Below are 19,069 nucleotides of genomic sequence, written 5' to 3' on the forward strand. Positions count from 1 at the left end.
TTAAGTGCCTCTTGAGTTACCTTTTGATCAAGGAAGAAATTTTGCATTGGCTGTAATTAAAAAACTCTGTAAGCTACTGGGAACTGACAAAACCAAAACGACGCTTTTACATTTCCAGTCAGACGGCGCGGTAGAGAAGTTTAATCGAACTATCCTTAATAGACCTCTCTTTCGTGATTTCCAGAAACCAACAAAACTGGGACAAGAAGTTACCTCTATTTTTACTGGCTTATCGCAATATTGTCCACGAGACTAACGGCTATTCCCCATCTCACATGCTCTTCGCTTGTGATCTCTTGTTTGGTCGCCTTCTGGATGCGCCTTCGTCACCCAAGGAGTACATCCAAGCTCTTCAGGCCCGGTTTGAAGTGATGCACAATTTTGCGCAAGAGCGAGTCAACTTCTATGGTGAAGATGAAAACCCGATGACGAGGGCTACATATTGACCCCTAGACGAGTTCTACAGGACATCGATTCGACGAAAGAGACAAGTTATGTTTGTGGAATCCGATTCGACGAAAAGGATTCTCTTAAACTGCAGTCAGTTTGGGGTGGTCCTTACACTGTCCTAAAGAGGCTGAATGACGTCGTTTTTTTGGATCCGTAAGGCTCCGAATTCTAAGCCTAAAGTCTTTCATTACGACAGGTTAGCTCCTTACTATGGCCGTTGCATGTAGTATATACTATCATGTAAATAGTGTATGATCATGGTTCTATTTGTTTCTAAATTTGTAAATTTGTGCACTCAGTTATTAATTTAGTATTTGATTTGTTTTTAGTTGGTTATTGCAATGATTGTTTATGTTGTCTGTTACTGTATTATAACGTTTATTATTGCATTGATGCTTTAGTTGTAAGTATTAGTTGTAAGTCCAGGGATTGTACTGCCCGTGACTTGCAGTCCTTGCGAAGGGGCCAAAGTTACGAATTTTGTATTTAGATAGGCTTTTTTAGTAGAATTATAATTAAAATTGTATTTTTTCTTGTGTAATATAGCGCGAGACAAATTTTAAGAGAAAACTACGCCGGAAAAGTAAGAATAAAGGGCAAGTGTATATAACATTGAGTAAATGTGCATCTCGGTAATTTGGCGAGAAATTGCCGAGCTGACAACAGTTTTGGCGACTTATCTTGTCACCAATAGTCGCCAAATTTAGTGACCATTTGGCATCATTTGGTTCTGGTCCCTGTATCACCGTAATAAGTATCGAAATTAAATAAATGTAATTGACCACTATGTTAACTCTAACCGTATTTCTACACTCTTATTGCTTTCCAGTAATTTCAAGCAGCAGAAAGTATTAGAAAGGTCTCGGCGGCCGGTTAAAAAATATAAAAGACCGGACAGAAAGAAAATCTGAATTCTATTTGCTTAGTTATCGTTGTTGCGAGATGTAGTTTCGGGTGAAATCTGAGTTAGCTTTCTCTTTAGAGCGCTTTGCATTGTGTTGTGTTTAACGTTCTTAGTAGTTTGAAGTGTAAGTACTAATTATATTGCGTGATGCTGTGAATGTTTATACGAATATTTCTGTGGAAAATTTCAAGAGTTGTGAAATATTTCTTTTGATAAAAATAAATTTTATTAACCTATTATCGGATTTGTGCACTCAATCTACGAACCCCTACTCACGCAACAGTATTAATATTTAGTTCAGGAATCATATTGGCTGGTTAAAATTTCTTTTTTCTTAAATCTGTGTCGCAAATATATTTTCTCTAAAGCAGGAAATGATTTCGGAGGTTGCACAAATGAAATATATTTATTTTTGCTGTTTCCTAAAACATAATAAAATATAGGTACATCATTCTTTTAAAAATTTTCACCTAGAAATGATTTTTTAACATTATATATATTCTCTTAAAAGGGGGGAGGATTTATACAATAGAATTATTTGAAGAGTAAGTTAATTGCATATTGGGGAAGTTATTAAATAATTTACATTAAGCAAGATTATATCACTCTTTCTACATAATGGAAGACTTAGGAAATTGTCATCTTGAAAGCTACAATGCAGTAAATATTTAAGTTTTTCATTATAACAAAAGACTTCTCATTTGGCTCCTATTTCGTTAATAGTAAATAATCTCTTACATTTGTTATTGTAATATTGTTTTAATTGTTCATTTTCTGAAACAACTATAATTACCTGAATTTTTTTAATTTTTATCATTTATTTGATTTTATTAATGATAAATCCAGAAATGGTTAGTTGTTATCTTTTCCAAGAAAACGTAAGAAATCATGATTTTTAATGCAATAATAATTGGCATATATAAACAGATTTATTCAAACACGTCTGCGAAAAAATCTAATACTATAATACCATTCAATTTACGTTTTCATAAAATAATGAAATTAAATGTAAACTTTCTTTACTTTTTCAAATAATATTAGAACTTTATTTTTGAACCAACGTTCCTTAGGCGAACAAAATTAGCATTTATCCATACATGCTGAGACAAAATAAATTAAATAACATTACCTTCTCTCTCTCCTTAAACTCATATCTTTTAGCCTGTTCATTTTATACTTTGCTTGCCATTGGCAAAATGCTTCCCAGTTAATTATATTAATCACTTTTTAATAAAATGTAATAACAGTTAATTTATAAAAATTGCTTGTATTTTTCCATTTTCCATGTTTTAAAGAAGAACCTGTCGTCGCTACAGTGACGCCGGGATTAATGTATGATGAATATCACTTCATGGATTCAATTCATGGATTTTGTTGATAGGGTAGTCTGTCTCTCCGCAATCTCCTTTTAAATGAGGGAGAATGCAAGGAATTATCACAATCTTTCTTGAGCGCTATCTTAATTAAAGATCTGCACATCTAACTGACGTCTTGAAGATCCATGATTGATATCCCAAAGAGGGCATAGATGATATTTCCTGTTTTTTCGCAGTGGGGAAAATTACGTCACATGCAAAAACGTGCTTTCTTCAACGTAAAATAATCACCTCGTATAATAAAAAATATCTGAAAGCTTTCAGATACTATATTACGCCCAAAGGGATAATTTTTTCATTTCCAGATACACACACGTTTCGAGAGCATTTGGGCTAAAAGTATTTAAAAACTGCTTAAGTAAATTTTTGTGTGAGGTGTGTCTTAAATAAATTTTTCAATAAACTCTTAGTAGTTTTGTGTTGAAACATATAAATGAGAGTTATAAATTTAATTCTAATTTTAAAGCCCTTGTGAACTTTTTCGCTGAAACTCGTGTTGATTATTAAGACAATTATTGGTTATGGTAAATTCTGATGGGAAAAAACTAGCAACATATATAAAAATTATCTCTATGAAATCAAATTGACGTTTAGAATTTTCACGCTGAATTTTATGTGTATTCATATTATCGGGTGACCCAAAAGTCCGTTAACATTTGAAAATTCAATAATTTACGAAATGATGTAGGTAAGAGAGGTAAAAATTGACACAGGTTGCTTAAAATGACATGCGGTTTTGTTGAAAGAAAGAAAGAGGCCAAAAGATGGCCCTGGGCAGCAGAAAGTCAGTGATTTCGCATGAGAATCGTGTATGAAATGAGCTGCAATGAGAAAAGGAATCAGTTTTTTCATGACTTGTCACTATTCTGTCCTCGCCTCCGGGTGTTGGTCACGGTGATATGGTGTCACGGTTGATGTGATAAATCCTCATCAATCATGATCGGCCCATTCTCTTCGAGGAAATGCGTGTTTCTGCTATTCAAACTGTCAGCGTAACGGGTGAGAGATACGCTAATATGTTACAGAAACGCATCATCCCTAGTCTGGCTGATACACACCTGTTGGAAGGTATGACTTTTATACAGGATGTCGCTCCCACTCCATATTGCTACACGTGTGAGAGAGCTCTTGCACACATCTTTTGGTGAGGATCGCACACTGAGTCGCCACTTCCGCCATGCCTGGCCTCTTCAGTTACCCTGATCTCAATTCGTATGATTACTGTCTGTGGGGTTACCTGGAATCGCAAGTCTATCGCGGTCGACCAACCTCGTTAGGAATGCTAAAAGACAACATTTCTCACCACACCTACAGATATGCTGTACAGTGCCGTTTACAAAATTGTTCCTCGAATACAGATATTGTTGATGAATGACGGTCGACATGCTAAACAATTGTTATAAAGAACATAGTCATTGCTAAAAATCAATTGTTATGCTAATTATCACTCTTGTTACCATATGAAGCGCCATCTGCTGGCCGTTTTAAGCACTTTTTTGCTTTCATGAATCACCTCATGACATTTCAAACATGTGTGTCAGTTTTTACTTCTCTATCTACATGATTCAGTGAATTATTAAATTTTTAATTGTTAACGGCGTTTTGGGTCACCGGGTATATCTAAATACATAAGTATACGTAATAACATATATGTGCATTTACACATATTTAGATTATTATTTACCATATATTGTCTTCTTTCAAGAATTTTCCATAATACTAGGAATAAAAGGTATTTGAAGGAACATTCATTCTGCAGGATGCATTAAAAACAAGAAACATGTTCTGGTTTAAGAATTCATTTGCTAATAATTTAAAATACTCTACCCTACTCCTTTTTTATGTTCGAATGCTTCAACTAAATACATAAATGTTCGGAATCAATATTTTAGTAGATGGCGGGAAAACAAATTCTGAAACTTGGTACTGAATTACAGTAAATCTTCTTAGCTGCAGAGGTATATTCAGTACTCAAGTGTTTAAAAAATTCAAGAGCACTTCAACGCCTACACTTATTTGATAAAAGAAAAATTCTTTAAGCATTTTATACTCTCCAGACATATTTTTATGATTTAGAAACACGTGAATTATTTATAAGATGATAAAATTTTCAAAACGGCACGTGCGTGACTTAATTTATTTTCTTAAAATAATCACTCTAGCGTTAAAGCCAATGATTCGATGGTTTTGTCATATTAACGACATTGGCTTTTAAATATTAAAATCCCCACCCCCAAGTATAAAAGCAATATAACCCTAAGTATTAGAATTATTCAATTCATTGTAGTTTCGTCTATGGAAATTTAGAAATATCGTGTTGAAAAATTTTAAATAAAGAAGTAAGATATTACAGTTTTAGTTTTTCAGAGTAGCAACAACTTTTTTATCTTTCCCCAAATAAAACTTATTAAGAATTATCAAGTTATATAGGCTATCATCTGAAATAAATAATTCGGTAATAGCAAAATCCATAAAATTTCTTGAACTGTTTAACAATTCAAAGGTAAAATTGCTAAAATCATTTCTACTGACGTGCCCAATCATTTTCTCAAAAACCTATTTCTTTTAAGAACAAGCAAGATTAACAAAATATTTTGGTCTTTTAAGTTATTAAAAATACTAGAATGCACGTTATTAAAAATAATAGAAAAGTAAAAAATCTGAATGGGTGCGGATTTTGACGCCTGTCCAAACGGGCTCTTTTAACGTTTATTTTGGTTTACCAGTGGAACTTATCAAAAGAGATGGCACAGGTGGAATAGCGAAACATTTTATAGGATGCTGGGTGAATATACTGTTGGCGAATGTTGTATATATGTAAATAATTTCAGGAAAATTGTACATGATATTGTAGTCAACTGGGGGAGCCCTAGATTTCTGCCTAAGACCTGTACTTAGATAAACTTGGTTCCTGGGGGTACATACTCAATCTTCACAGTGACTAGAATCATTGATTCTTTGGTGGTAGGTTCAGGCTAGGTAGAGACCGTACTAGTACTGTTCTGTCTGTCTCCTGGTTGTGGGAATGGTACATAGTGAGAGAGTGAAAGGTTGTTGTTGGAGGTTTAACTCCCATCGGTCAACACTAAAAGGCAGTCTTTGACTTGTACTTCGTTCTGTTTGTGCGTGGCCGATTGGGCCCCGTCGCCACTGACTTCTGATTCAATACTTTCGCTGTGTGCATAATTGTCGCCCGGGACTGACCGAGGGGTGGAGGGCCTCTTGGATCGCCCCTTCTGGAGGAGGAGATGCAATAACTGTATTAAAGGCTTGAAAAATAGCCCACGTTTGGGAGTTTCCTACTCTGATGTACTGTAGTACCTTTTATGTGATGTAAGATGAAAGGTCTGAAGCAAGCGAAGCTCTGCTGTAAACAAAAATGATTACAGGGGCAAATCTATTTATTACTGAGGTAAATGGTTACATCGAAAAACTGGCGATAGTTTGGGCGACTAATTTTTGTCGTCAAATTTGGCGAGGATTCTCTAAAAGTCGCCAAACTTAGCGATTACTGGGCTACATATTGGTCCGGTCGTAGTATAACTATAATTGATACGGTATTTAACTGTAATTAAACCCTATATGTAACTGTAACTGCATTCGGCCATTATATATAATCGGAGAGAAAATCAGTTTTAAGTTTTTACTTCGGAAGTATTGAGAGATATACGTGGGAGCTTCGCTCTTTGGATTCACTTTGCATTGCGTTGTATTCAACGTTATTAGTAATTTAAAATGGTAACAATAATTGTACTCTGTTATACTGAGAAGAGCTGTAATAATATTATTGCAGTTCCGGAACTGTGAAATTTTTCTTTTGGTAAAATATATTTTATCAAGCTATTACTGTATTATAACTGTAATTGATACGGTATTTGACTGAACCCTACATGTAACTGTAACTGAATTCGGCCATTATATATAACTTTAACCATATATGTGTTCTTGAATTTCGAGAAATAGAATGTACTAGAGATTTATCGGCGGTCGGAGGAAAACTACATGAGATCGAAGAGAAAATCAATTATCAGTTTATACTTCAGTGTTTTTTTCGGAGTATTGAGAGATATACGTGCGAGCTTCGCTCTTTAGATTCACTTTGCATTGCGTTGTATTCAACGTTATTAGTAATTTAAAATGGTAACAATAATTGTGCTCTGTTATACTGAGAAGAGCTGTAATAATATCATTGCTCAAAGTTCCGGAACTGTGAAATTTTTCTTTTGGTAAAATATATTTTATCAAGCTATTGGCAGGTTGAGGTAGACCGTGATGACTAAGAAAGGACGGCATTTACTACTGGACAAGGATTTTTGCAGTTCAAAGTGATGCCGTGTGGATTACGTAATTTTCCGTCAACATTCGGGAGCCTTGTGGAAACCGTGCTGAGAGGTCTTTTCTATGAAGCCAGTCTGATCTACATCGTCTTTGGAAAAATTTCGAAAAACCTTTAGAAAATATTAGGAAGCTGCTTAAGAAATTGTAGGAAGGAAATCTGAAGTTAAGTCCTGCAAGTATAAATTATTCAAACTGGAAGTAACTTATCATCTCTGCCTTGGGCTTGTCATATCTGCTGAAGGCAATCATGACGTACCCCCACTTCGGCAAACCTATTCTTGAGACAAATGGGAGCAATAAGAGTGGCGGTGCTGTTTTGTCTCAAGAAAAACAAACTTTCAAGAAATATACCGTAGCATACTAGAACAAATGTATGTAAACAGGAGAAGAATTACTGAGTTACCAGAAAAGAGTGCTTCTTATAGCTAAAGCCGTAGGAACATTTTCACAATTATCTCTATGCCAGAAAATTCCTGCTCCATACAAGATCCTCCACTGCTGACCTAGCTACTAAATTTCAGGAATCACGAACGCCAAGTACCCAAATGGATACAGAGACACCAGGAAAATGTCAAATCATTGTCATCAAATTTGGCGAGAAATCACCAAAAGTAACCAAACTTAGCGATCACATAACGACATTTCAGACCAATCTCTGCATAATTAATTGATACTGTAATTGGTCATTTACATAAGTGTAACCGTATCCGATCGTTCGATGTAACGTTAACTGCATATACCTTCTTGTAGTTTAGAGAAATTCAAGACACTAGAGATTTCTTTCTTCATTTTCCGAGGAAAATTATATAAGACAGTAGAGGGCTAATTTGGTATAAAAACTCAGGCTTTAGTTTAGATCTGTCTTCGGAGTATTGAAAGATCTCTGTGTAAGGTTCGCTCTTTAGAAGAAACAGCTACTCTCTTTGCATTACACAAGCTATTATGGATGTGTGCTTTGAATCCATTACGCATCTGTACTCATGCAACAATACATTTAGACTAATACGGGAACGTTTATAGAGTTTGGTGTTCTTTGATAACATATAGTGATGCCAAACTCCTAGCAGACTTGCAGCCTTTATCACGGCGTCTGAAAAGAACTGCTAAGTATTAAGAAGGTTTTAAACCAAACACTTTTATTAAACCAGAACTGGAAGATAACTGCACGTCTTATACTTTACAAATCAGCCAATCACACGGAGCAATGAAACTTAAGTAACAGTCAAATTTAATATTAAATGTTCTATATCTAGGAACCAAAGTTTACACAATTTATTTAACGGAGTTGGCTAAAAACTTCTCACCAGCGTAACAATTTAAATATCGCTAATTATAATGCAAAGGTGAAGACTAAAACACTATCTAATCTAACGAAATCTAGTAACATGGCCTCGAGAGGCAGAAACAAACTATGACTTACAGTCCAAAAGTCTCAGTTTAAATACTCTGAAACCAAATTTGCATTATGGTAAGAAAACGGTAGGGAGATGTGAGAGTAAAGATTTCAATCATAAAATAACTTTAATATTTTATAATTATAATAACCTTTATTTTTGACATCTTATATTTGAAAAAATCTCTACCTATTTCGAGTGATTTAATTTACGAACAGCAAAGAGTAATTTTCTCCTGACTGAAAAAGATCTGTGTCTTATTGCCTTCATTATCGATGCAATTTATTTAAAATTTACACCAAACTAAGGCTACATTTTGGCTGCATGTTAAATATTCTCTTAGCTAGAATACTATTCTTCTAAAGATTCACTTAAGAAAATAGATTATTGGTTGTAACATTTCAGTTTTTGAGACTTTCCAAGCAGTTAAAAAGAGGAAAAACCGCACTGCAAAAATTGGTATTGAAAACAAAAGAACAAAGTCATGGATTAATGTACTATGGAATTTGGATATTGCAATCGATTTGGAGTATAAAAAAATATTTTTTTTTTGCATTAAAAAATGAGATGAAACATTTTTATTCGCGATATTTTATACTCAGAATAAAATAGAAAGTATATAAACAAATCATAGCCACTCTGATTTTTTACTGCTAGTGAAAATGTACTTTCGGTTTGATGTCACAAGATCTTAAGGAAAAAATGTATGTTTCTTTACATTTCCAAAGAATATTTTAGGTTCTTAGCTATATTTAGAATAAGATTGAAAATATATAAACAAGGTCGGAAGATTAAAAAGAGTTGCCTTTCGTATGCAAATATACGAATGAAAGGATTTGTTTGCATGATTAATATAAATAGAAGTTTCTAGAAAACTCCTTAAATTTACACACTTAATGTTTTCATTAACCAGAATTATAAAATTAAAGTATTCAATATCAAACAAACTAAGTTGGATTATCAACTTATAAAAATCCTTTCTGTAATAATTGATTATTATAATAGCACATGATCGTGGCCGAATGTATATCAAAACAAACGGTTTCGATCAAGACCACCTTTTGTGCCTAGTAGAAAGTTGCGTATTGTTAACTTCAGAAAATCTATGTTTAATTTATGCATTAAATCTAAAAGATGGACCTGTTTCTGCAGCGGACTGGCAAGTGCGTGTTCTACTTTTCTCTCTGAGATGGTGATGTACAAAATCGTAACGAACTTAACATTTTTGTAAAATATTTATCTTTTGATTACGCTTAGAAAAGTCACATAACATGACTCGGTAGTATTTTATCTAACGAAAGTTAATTATCATTGTCTTCCAAAATTTGACTTCCACGACAGGACACTATGCATAGATACGAAAAATATCATAAAATCTACGAAAATGGCAAGAAGCTCATTCACGCGGATTTGTCAACGAGATATATGAAGACTTCAACAAAGAGGATCCCGATAATATTATCGAGCTGCGGTCAAAATTTCAGATTTTTAAGAAAAAGAATTTGAAGAATTACAAAACCTGAATAATAAAATAATGGATGGAATGTTAGACGTTAACAAGCCAGAAGAGGACATAGAAGATGAAAGGAAGTCTGTTGGACATTATTTAAGTATTTAATTTTAGATGGAGAATTCTAGAAAAAATAAAGAAGCGGATCTTCAGAAAATTCTTCAGATGGTATAAATATTTTGCAAAAAGAAAGTTTAATCTTTCTCGAATTGAGTTAAAGAAATTTGATAGAAATATTAAAGAATGGTTGCCATTTTGGGCCTTATTTGAGAAATACATGAAGATGATAAATAAATAAATCTAAATAAATTGCCATACCTTATCCAATCAACTGTGATAAATTCTCACTCTACAGAATTAATAGATAGTTATCCTGCGACTTCAGATAATTGTCCGGAGGTAATAGAAGCTCAGAAGCTTCGAGATTAAGATTTGACAAAAAGGATTCATTAATAAAAGTTTACATTAGAGAACTTTGTCATTATTCGTTCAAAATACTACGACTTCTTAGCTTTGAGCATTGTATGGTAGATTAGAATCTCATTTGAGGGCTTTAGAATCTCTCGCTGTAGCAAATGAAACATATAATGCAATTCTGTTTCCGTTAGTAGAATCCTGTGTTCTAAAAGAATTGTTAAGTGTCTGCCAAAGACAATCAATTGGAGGAGCACCAAAACAACGTCTTGATGATTTAATGAAATTTATTCAATATGAAGTCGAAAGAGAACAGCGTGTTTCAATTGCAGTTTCAGGATTTAATTTCAAGAATAAATTCTTTAAGACAAACAAAAGTGTAAATTAAAAGCGAATGAAGAAATTGCTAGCGCTACTGACTTATTCGTCGTTACAGAAATTAACTGAAATAATGCATATATATTTTGTATAGGTAAATATAACAGTAATAAATATTTTAAAGATGAAAATAAATCTTAAAAGAAAAGAATTCTATTTATTAAAAGATGTTGTTTTTTTGGCAGATATCAGTACATAATGGAAAAAACCGTATGTTTCAGTGAAGTGCATGTTATATTAAAAGAGACGTTTTTCGATAATGTGTCCCAAACAACACAAAAATTAACGATAATAATAAAGGCAAAAATAATTTAAACCATGAAAACAAGCTGGCCGTGTCAATAAAGGAGAATGCGCACTATTACATTCAAGTTCGTTTTCTAATCCTGAAGTTTTTTCTTCAGACACTCGTTCTAAAGTTAATAGGTAATAACACTGAGTGCCATGTTCGTGAGTTAATTGGTACGGTATTACAGAAATCACGCATTTTAAAATCTTCAGAGTTAAATATAAATTACGAGGTAATTAAAGAAAACATCTTACAACATTCTTTATTTGGAGGGATATTGAGAATTTAATCAAATAATGAATCACGAATGGTAAGTATCTTTGCAGTCTTGAAGCATCAAATCAAGAAATGATCTCTGGTGACATCCTCGAATTAACTATGGACCATAGACTTGAGAACTTGAAACTTTTATATAAGTGACAATTAACTGGAGCAGATGTCGCAGAAAAACCTTTTTCAGGTGAAAGAAAAAAAAATTAAAGGAGGTTTTGTTGCACGGAACTAAAATAAGATGGACATTAAGAATAAAAGTTCCTGGAAGTCAGAAATATAAATATAACTGTAACTTCACTACTTGAAACCGATACCAGCATCTGAAATTTGGAGGCGTTAAGTATCCTAGAGAACAGAAACATAAAAATGAGATTAAACAGGCTATAGTGATATATTTTCAAGGAACTGTGTGTATAAAATAGATAGAAGATACGTAGTCCCTATGTCCTGGAAATAAATTTACCGTCATTGCCTGACAATTATCAATTGGCTTTGAAAAGACCGGATTTCAAGTATCGAAATCTGAACAAAGGTTATCTTCCAGAATAATCAAGAAGCATTCGAAGAATGGCTGAAGAAAGATATGATTGAAATAGCGCAGAAGCCGAGCATTCTGTACTTAGACATTATCTTCCACATCATCACGTTTTGAAGGAAAATAGTGCAGCACAGATCAGACCAGTTTTTGATTCACGAGCGAAAGTGTCTAAAAGGCCCTTCGTTGAATGAATGTTTGGAAACTGCAATATAAACCTAAGAGAATATGCACCGAGTATAATGGTGAGATTTTTATGTGGGCGCATATGGGTCACATAACTGCATTTTTGTAGATATGTATAAATGAAATAGACAAGGATTACCTCCGTTTTTTGCGGTTTGACACAGTACAACTTTTACGGCATAATCGAGTAGTCTTTAGCGTTACTTCCAGCTCTTTTCTATAAGGACCAGTTATCAATCATCATTTAATAAAGGAACTTACTGAACAAGGTCAAGTATGCTGGTCACATTTCATTATAGAAAAACTGAAATGTAGGTGTTAAATTGATAACTGCATTACCAATTAGAAGACAAACCAGAGCTTGGAGGTTTTATAAAAGAAGCAACCGAGATTATGAAAAAGAAACAATTTGATTTAAGAGGATGCTAACACAGTTGTTTAGAAACATTTGCACTTAACAAGAGAAAAGTTTTAGCACTATTACGGGATAATGTGAAGTACTAGCGAGAGACAGCAAGGACGTGAGCACCAACGAGATGCAGTGAAAAAACAGCAAAACAGGTCAAGTAGACGCGCTGAATGATTTTAGTAAAAGAAAATCTTAAAACGAGATGTTTTAAGATATCACTAAATATAATTGCTGTGTTGTGTTACTGAAAATGAAAAACAACAAGTCCGTTTCATGACTGATGCTCAATAATGAATGAAAAGAACCTACAGTGATCGGTCACGATAAACACTTATCAGGAAAGTGAAGTAGAATGATCGCGTCGTAAAGTAAAAGAAACAAGAAACATTCAGTTTTGAGTATTGTGTAAAAAGAAGAAAAACTGGATTAACCTTACCTTTGAATGGGATTATAAAGTTACGAAGACTTCTAAAGGTAAGAGGTTTACATTGTTTATGTTAAAATAGATAAAATGAAAACGCTTATTAAAAAGCGCGAAGCTTTCAGAATATCAATAACTAACATCTTAAACAAAATAGATGGCGATATAAGAAATATTACATGAAAATTTACCAGAAGATTGTTTAGAATTATTAATTTGGCAAGAGAAGAACTGTATAATATAGATGAAGAAATTATATCTTTTATAGATGATTGAAAAAAATTCGAAACGAAAACTGAAATTTCTATGAATTATAAAGATAAACTAATTTTATGTAAATCTAGAATAAATAAGTATTTGAAATTCAGTTTGGAACAACAGAAAACAAACTCGGATCAACTAAACACAAGAGTGAAAATCATCAATCATCTTCCTAAATTATATATTTCTAAATTTCATGGTGACATCAGTCAATGGATAAATCTTTGGAATTCATTCAAAATCACGATACAAGTCAATATCCTTTCGAAAGTAGAAAAATTTAATTTTTTTAAATCCTAATTAAGAGAAACTGATAACGGTGTAATAGAAGATGTTTCAACATCTGAAGGAAGTTACGATGCAGCCATACAAATTTTAAATACTGGAATTTGAAGACGCGATGTTATCAGAAATGCTTTCTCTGTTTTTTCAAAACTCCTAAATCTCTCTTCCGTTTACGGATCTAGTGACGTTTTAAAATGACGAAAATTATATGACGCTTTAGAAATCTGGATTCGAAGCCTTTCTTCCCTAAACATCCTTTAAATGTTATTCGAGAAACTTATAAAAATATATTGTTTTCAATTTTATTCAGAATAATTCCAACATATTTAGCATTAGAATATAGTCGTATGAATGATGATGAGACATGTTTCGATATAAATAAATTTCTAGAATTCTTCAAAAATGAAATGCAAGCTCGAGAGAGAGAAAACGCATAATGCAGACGATAGAATGGCTACACAAAGTCAAACGTTTTGATTTATTTCCAACAAGCCATTACGAACAGATGTAAATCGTTATCATTAATGGCGTGAATACAAACAATTGATTAGCGAGAAGCCTTTCAGAGTAACCTTGGAGTCTAAAACATGTTTATTTTGAAAGTCACTATTCCACGATGCAGGAAGTCGTCCGGATATTGAAGTAAGCTTGAAAAAAAAATTTTTAGTATTAGAGTATAGAGACGGTGTTTGGCAAGAGGTATATAGAGAAAGATTTCAGAATAAAAATTCGTTGTGAATTAATTATGCAGTAAACCAAATTTGGAAATCGATAAAGAATGTAGAAAAGCCGAAAATTATTTGCTTATAGTTAAAAAATATATCAAGTGATTCTTTTGATTATTTAATTACCGTTTAAGTAGAATGTGATATGGGTTTAAACGAAAGTTTCCTGCCTCCTCAATATCGTCTACGCAAACAGCTCGCGTTGGCGTATTTAATCATATTTTGCCAAACAATTTTTGGCATTTGAAAGAAAGGGACTTGCTTTAAAGCACTGTGTTGTGAAATTTGTAAAACAAATCGTTATCATTAAGTACGAGGTGTCTGTAATGGAAATATCACGCTAATAAATTAGAACTATCATTTACTTGCAGTTCTGTTGCAAAACGTCAGTTACAGAATGTCATGAAGTCATGTGTATTGCTTTAAGTACTCATGTTGTATGTTGATGTGACCTGCTTGTGAGAACGTGTGGAAGAACAGAGTATGCAACTATTCGGAGCTTGTAAGGAGTCAGACGTTAGTGGCATGTCCATTAGTCGCGCTATGCATTGCATAAACTTGACGTACAAGTACTACTGCAGGATGCCGCATGAGGTTACTTAAGCAGATACGGACAGACGTGTTCGGGCCTGTACTAATCTACTAGAATATCAACGCAAGGACAAAATTCTGGACCGGATCGTCACTTCTGATGAAAAGTGTATTTACTTCAATACAGGGATCTGCGTTCGGTGAGCCTGTCGGAAGCGTCGCAAAGCGCAATTTGACTAACAAAACGATCATGCTTTGTATCGGGTAGGATTTTTCGTGGTATTATCTACAAAGAGTATCTAGGAAAAAGTAAAATCCTCAACAGTAGGGTGCACAGTGTTAACGCTGCTATCAAGGAAACACGTCGAACTGATTTCCGACGCAAAAAGATAATGTGTCGTCACAATAACGCAAGACCACATGTGTCTGCATTCACTGAGAGGACTCTGTACGGACTGGAATGGGATCTTTTGCCATACAAACCATATAGCCCCAACATCAGTCTTTCGGACTTCTACCTTTTTTATATCTGCAGCGATATCTTGCTGGTTCTTATCTTCCATTCTGCACAGGACGTCCGATATGAGTTTGATCTGTTTTTGGACTCATGGCCACCAAGTTTCTGAAAACTACCAAAACTACCAAAACTTTGACAGAAAATCGTACGTTTAGGTGGTGATTACTACCCACACTAAAGATACGGCTTTCATGTTTTATTTTCTAACTTTATTAAGAACGTCTTTTGGCGTAAAACGTTCGTTACAACCAAATAATAAAGGTGTATATTGCCACGCATATCAGTATTATAAAGAGTAATGCTGTATCAGATTATTATAAAAGAACACGTGGAAGTGTAATATTAAAGTTTGCTTTTAGACAGAAGGTTAATGCATTCTTAATAAATGTAAATTTAATGATGAGTTCACAACCAAGTATTGTGTAGACACCTGTTACAATTATGTGTGCTATAGCTGATAATCTAGTACATGGTTTACTACTAAGCATTAGTGCTTATAATGAACTGATTTCAAATAAATATATAATTTTGAACAAAAAGACGATGAGACACTAGTTAAACTTTAGGGAGAAGCGAAAAATGGTTCTAATGGATATTTTATTGAAAATGATTCTTTGTATCATAAAGATAAAATTTTATGCGCACCTGTCAGTCAATTAGTTGTTCCGCCTCAACATAGAACTCAGCTATTAATGATCGCATATTCTAGTATGTGGAATGGGCATTTGACGCATAAAGAAAAGTTTATAAAGATTAAGATATTCATTCTATTGGCCAAGTATAAAAACAGATGTGCAGAATATTTGTGATACTTATGTGAATAATTGTCATACATTATGTTTCATGTCAATTACAATGATAAGCCTTTTCAAATTACTAATGTTGATCTCATAGTTCCAATAGACCATGAACCCTTTCTTTTCTCTGATATTTTATTTGGGAAATTTGCCAATATGGTTGATAAAATTCTGTAGCAAATCGCTAATTTGGCTGTTCAACAAGAGAAGACAGTAAAACACTCAGACTGCCATCCCTGCATTTTTCACTCAATTAAATGAAAATTGGAATCTAAGTTGAAAGCTCCAGTTTGGATTTTATAGCAAGTTGGAAAATTCTTATGTATTTTTTGTTGTGTATAATTATTGCGTATTATTTTACTGTTAATGAATTTGTATTGTGCTTATTTAAAATTAATGTATAATATTTAATATTGTTAAACTTTACGGCATAGCTCTTTTAAGTTTGGCAGAATATGTGTTACAGTTAAAAGGGCGCGGGTGTATTTCCGTTTCTCACGAGTCGGATTTTTTTGGAGGTTAGGGTCAGACTGCCCAGCTGAATTTTCCTCTTTTCGCGGAGGTTGAAAACACGTGTTTTGCTAGTTCAGAGGCGAATAGTTCTAAGAGGCGGCGATTTTTTTGACAGAGTTATTGGTTGGAAACATTCCTCTTTGCGTGGGAAAGAAAGGGTCTGTCATCTTGTAGAAAGTTCTGAATTTCTGAGAATACCTTTTTTTATTGTCTAGAGGGAGTCTAAGTTTCTTTAAGATTGGTTAAATTTTTAATTTTAGTGTCGTTTGAGCCAATAGTGGTTTTGAAGCGTGTCTTGGTAAGTGTCAACCGAGTTTTCTTAAGCCGTTGCAAGGGAGGCAGGAGAGATTTTTGGACCGAAAAAGAGATTTTGTTTAGCAGATTTTTCAGAGCCTCAGCGGGTTTGATTCCTTGACGTCAGTGAGGTGCTGATGCGGCGGCTCTTCGTGCTGTCGACCGCGGTTTACAGTTAACGCTGTTTATCTCCGAGATTCTTGTGACGGAGACCGGTTCGAGATAGTGCGGGTGCTCATCGTGTTGGACGGCGGCGATTCCTGTCCTGCAGCTTATTATTTTCGATTTCGTCGCTGATATTTTTATTGTTCAGTTGAATTTGAACTGATCGTGCTGGAGTTCCTGTTTTGCTTTGGTAAATATGGAAAAAGAGGGAAGTCATCATCTCCTGCTGTCCATCTCCTTTCGTTATCTTCAGAGGGTCTTCGAAATAAAAGGGAAGACTGATTATTATTATTTTTTTTTGGAGTTAAATGCTGCTGGACCGAGTAGTGCGGGTGCTATGAGAAAATTCTCGTTATGCTATGAACACACATCAGTATCGGTTTTCCGGACATCGAGGATGCTTGTCAGTTATGTTTTCGACGTTTCGTGACTGGATCCGGGCAGCTCTCTGAGTCTCTCAGATGTGTGTACGCGGATTTCGTGAGTGACTTTATGTTTTCTTTGGTGCTTTTCTTTTGATAATTAATCTTTATAAATTTGAAAATGTCTCATACTAAAGCTAGAGCTGTCATGTTTAAGTAGATGATAATTGAATATTTATTGTTACTAAGTTTCTAGCTGAGAATTTTTTTTAATGTTTAATGGCCCTGTTTATTTAATTTCGATATGTCTTAAAATAAATATTTCTGAAAAGAAATTTTCACTGAAGTAATTGTGATTTCAATATTATATCCAGGAATTTTTTTTAATGTTTAAGTGCTATGTTCAATATGATTTATTCTAAATTAGCTTTTATAAATGAGTACAAACTTCCTGAGTTCCTGTTTAAAATGATTAAGAACTGTGACGTGTTTCAATATGATTTAGTATAACTATGAGAGTGAAATAATAAATAAATTTTAAGATTATGTTTTGTAGGGGTAGTCTGGCCAGCTATTTTAAATATTAATGTGTGGAAATATTCAATAAATGTGTTTATTATTTTTATTATTGTATGTTTCTTTTGTGTATTAATTGTGGTCCTCTGTAGGTCACCCATGTGATTCTTACGGAACATGGTTATTTTATTCGAACCTGGGTAAGCTTATTGCAGTAGTAAAAAAATCAGGTTTAAGAGTTGGGGACTATACGATCGGCTATATAATTTATTATGATTTGTTGAGTAGTCTTAAGTGTGAGATTTATCCTTCTCTGGTGTTTTGAAGAGTTCTGGGTTGTATTTTAAATGTTAACTGTTTTATGGCTATTTCTAGATTTATATTGAAATTTATGTGTTTTCAGGTTAGAGACCTGAATTAGTTATATTTTAGTGACAGATAGCAGATTAATGATTTTGTTGGGGAAATGCCCTTTTCGAATTTAGGTTTTAACAAATAATCGTGATTCTACCAAAGCACCAGGGAGGATATCTTCTTTTGATTTCGCTTAGATTTATAAGATTTTGAGTATGCAAATACTTAGTTTTTTTTTTTTTTTTTTTTTTTTTTTTTTTTTTGTGTGTGTGTGTGTGTGTGTGTCACGGCACCAAGAAGAAGTCAGTTTAGTTTTTTAAAAGTTCAATTTCTATTGTTTTCTCTACGTAACATTACTTGGATTTTTAACTGCTCTAGGGTTTTATAACAGATAGTGTATTTTTATTCTAATAGAACAATATTAAAATTACTTAATTACAAAAAATATTTAAAATTACTTAATTACAAAAAATATTTAAAATTACTTAATTACAAAAAATATTTAAAATTACTTACTTAAAATTAAAATACAAATAATAGTGTAAATTACTAAAATACAAAAACTAGTTAAAATAAAAATTCTCAAACAAAATAATTCTGGAATACGCGTAATTTTACTGCAGGTTTGTGAAATCTCAGAAAATTCTCCGAAATTTTATAAACGCCATTATAAATTTACTATTCTGCCTATTACCAATAATGGATGCATTCAACTTCTCTTCCATCATTATCGATAACAATAGCCATGGAATGCGATGACAATAATAACAATTAACAGCAGTCGTTCGTTATTTTTCGACTGCTTTCGTCAGGTTTGCATACTTAAAGAGGAATATTATCGTATAAAGTTATTTAGGAAATATCTGACAAAA

General features: G+C 33.4%; 1 protein-coding gene and 1 long non-coding RNA gene across 2 annotated transcripts in view; one reads left to right on the forward strand and one right to left on the reverse strand.

The window, feature by feature from the left end:
• The window catches only part of LOC118199703 (GTP-binding protein GEM-like), a 92,258-nt gene that overhangs the window by 20,452 nt on the left and 52,737 nt on the right, over positions 1 to 19,069 (reverse strand). The window lies entirely within an intron of this gene.
• The window catches only part of LOC146998899 (uncharacterized), a 102,143-nt gene that overhangs the window by 9,400 nt on the left and 73,674 nt on the right, over positions 1 to 19,069 (forward strand). The window lies entirely within an intron of this gene.

This window comes from Stegodyphus dumicola, chromosome 2, assembly GCF_044657685.1.
Source record: "Stegodyphus dumicola isolate Sdum_Otavi_A_Nest chromosome 2, ASM4465768v1".
Classification (NCBI taxonomy): domain Eukaryota; kingdom Metazoa; phylum Arthropoda; class Arachnida; order Araneae; family Eresidae; genus Stegodyphus; species Stegodyphus dumicola.